The sequence below is a fragment of the Microtus ochrogaster genome, chromosome 7 (genome assembly GCF_000317375.1).
Source record: "Microtus ochrogaster isolate Prairie Vole_2 chromosome 7, MicOch1.0, whole genome shotgun sequence".
In the NCBI taxonomy this organism is placed as follows: Eukaryota; Metazoa; Chordata; class Mammalia; order Rodentia; family Cricetidae; genus Microtus; species Microtus ochrogaster.
Genome location: NC_022014.1, coordinates 83452108 through 83455212, shown reverse-complemented (window position 1 = coordinate 83455212; position 3105 = coordinate 83452108).

Sequence of the window (3105 nt, the reverse complement as noted above, 5' to 3'; positions counted from 1 at the left end):
AACTCACAGAGATCCGCCTGCCTCTGCCTCCCGAGTGCTGGGATTAAAGGCGTGCGCCACCACCACCCGGCTCCACAGGTTAGCTTTGAACTCACAGAAATCCACCTGCCTCTGCCTCCTGAGTGGTGGGATTAAAGGTGTGTGCCATCACCGCCCGGCTATGCTTTTTCCCCCCCTTTGAAACAGGGTTTTACAGTAGCCCTGGTTTGGAAATTATTTTGTATCAGTCTGGTGTAACTTACAGGGACCTACCTGCCTCTGCTTGTCAAGTGCTGGCATTATTAATGTTGCATCCCTCCGTGCCGGCCTGAGCCTTAATCTTGGCCACAGTTATGATAGTTACAACGGCCACCCCCTGGTCCAAGGCAAGCAGTGCTCTTCTTTCTTGGTAGTGGGGCCTCACAAGCATGCTCTGTTTAATCCGAAGCTGCTTCAGGATATGAAAGAAAATGCATGTGGCCCCAGCCAAGAAACTACAAGTCAAGGTGCCCTCCTTTCTTGAGGCGCCCCCGTTCTGAGTTTCCACGTGTGATGGGAGGGCCAGGCCCTGGCGGAGGGACCAATTCTTTCCCCTGGGGTCAGCTCCTGTACCCTGTCCTGTCAGGTCCTTCATCACATCAGGACATCGCAGAGAACAGTTTTGAGGTTCCCTGTCTATTAGCTAGCCCACATCCTATCCTCCATCTCCCTGGGGCCATGGTTGAGGGGTCTTGCCGAGGAACCACCTGTTGTTTTGCTGTACATGGCAAGGCTCTGACACAGATTGGAGGCTGAGCCCTGGGCACTGGTGTAACCAGAAAAACCCCAGCTTGTCACAGGATTTTGTACCACCAGCCCCCAGATCATAACAGGAGGCTTAATATTAGTTATGAACGCCTGGCCTTGTCCTAGCGTGTTTCCAACTAGTTCCTTTTTAAATATTTGTTTATTTATTATGTATACAATATTCTGTCTGTGTATATGCCTGCAAGCCAGAAGAGGGCACCAGACCTCATTACAGATGGTTGTGAGCCACCATGTGGTTGCTGGGAATTGAACTCAGGTCCTCTGGGAGAGCAGTCAGTGTTCTTAACCTCTGAGCCATCTCTCCAGCCCCCTCCAACTAGTTCTTATAACTTAGCCCATTTATATTTATCTTTGTGCTGTCGTGTGGCTTGTGGTTTTTACCTCTCCTTCTGTGTGTCTTGCTTCCTCTGTGTCTGACTAGAGACTCCGCCTCTCTTCTTCCCCACGACTTCTCTGTCCCCAGAAGTCCTGCCGAATCTCTTCTTGCCTTGCTATTGCTCACTCAGTTCTCTATTAAGCCAATCACAGGGACACATTTGCACAAGGTGTAAAGTGTTCCACAACACCAACTCCTGTCCCTAATCCTGCCTCTGGTCAGGTCCCACGCCAGGCCACCAGGGCCCTGGGTACCCAGGTAGTGGTGAGGACGGGCCATGACTCAGTTCCTTATGGAACTGTTCTCACACTCTGGTGCTGTGGGGATAGATGGGGGGCTCTACAGAGAGCGTGGTCTGTCCAGTTCAGACAGTGTCCACTATGGCAAGAACAGCTTACTGCCTGCACCATGATGGAAGCACCCACAGAAGCCGGGGCACTGCCAGGTAGCGTGGCATTACATTTAGAATCAGAAGTGTGAAGATTTTATTTTTTTTGAGACGGGGTCTCTTGTAGGCCAAGCTACCCTCACACTCTCTCTGTGTTCAAGCTACTCTTGAATCCCAATCCTCCTGTCTCTACCTCCCAAGTCCTGGGATTACAGGCATATACCTACCAAGCTGTGTTCTTTCCATGTGCCGGTGGGAATCCAGGCCACTGTGCACATCACAGAGACTCATGATGAGGTAGTCTGTGCCCATAGCCCATCAAGCAATCTTGGGCTGGTTGGAAGGTCATGTGCCCTCTTCATTTCCCCACCTGTGCCTTCGGTGACGTGCACGGTCTTCCACTTTCTATGCCACAAACCTCCTTTATCCTCAGATGCAGAGACAATCGCCCCATGCTTCTTGTCAACCCGTGGAGGCTTGCTTTGTTTTGTTTTTGTGTGTTTTCCTCCAGAGAATGCTATGTGGGCTCAGTTGTCTACTTGAGGGGGGGCTGCCACCCTACAAATGTTTGGAAAATTAAGCTGCCACATTTTTGGCTAGCAGGCCCTTCTCACTTGGGGTGAGGGAGGCCCAGCACAACCTCTTTTGTTTACATCCTTTCTGTCCCGCGCTGGACAGCTGGGAGCACCTGTTTATGGCAAAGGAGGTTGGGGAATACCCAGTTTGAATTGGACAGCTGGATTTCACAGTTGCTAGACTTAACCAACAAAACACAAATTATTAGGTTAAATTCAAACTTCAGACAAAGAGTGAGTCATTTTTAGCATAAGTTATACCAAATATTTCATGCAACATTTATGCTACAAAAATTTCCTCCTGGGGCTGGAGAGATGGCTCAGAGGTTAAGAGCATTGCCTGCTCTTCCAAAGGTCCTGAGTTCAATTCCCAGCAACCACATGGTGGCTCACAACCATCTGTAAAGGGGTCTGGTGCTCTCTTCTGGCCTGCAGGCATACACACAGATAGAATATTGTATACATAATAAATAAATATTTTAAAAAATTCCTCCTTCTAATTCAAATTAAATCCAAAGTTCTGAAATTTATTCAGCAACTTATCATAGAGTCATGTTTCTGCAAGAGTGACCACTGAGGGTTTATAAGGTCCCTTCATGACCATTCCCAAGAAGCGCTAAGCGTGTTCTCTAGGGGAAAGCCCTGATTGGCTTGTCCTGGGTCAGATGCTCACCCTGAAGCCAATCACGACGACTGGGGGAGGTGGAAGTGCTGTAACTGGCCTACGCTGAGTCACGTGACTAGAGAGACACATGGCAGTCTGCAGAACCAACTGAGAACAGGGTAGACTTCCCTGGTGACTGTAGACATTGAGTAGGCTCCCCACTGTTGCTGGAGAGGTTTGGATCCTGGGCCTGAGGCTGGGGGTTTTGCCTGGCTCCAAACTTTGAAGTCCTGTGTGCTGGACGCCTCCTAGCAGACACCTCAGATCACCGTCATCTTTGAGGCACCCTTTCTGCCTCAGGCTGCCTGGTGCCCTG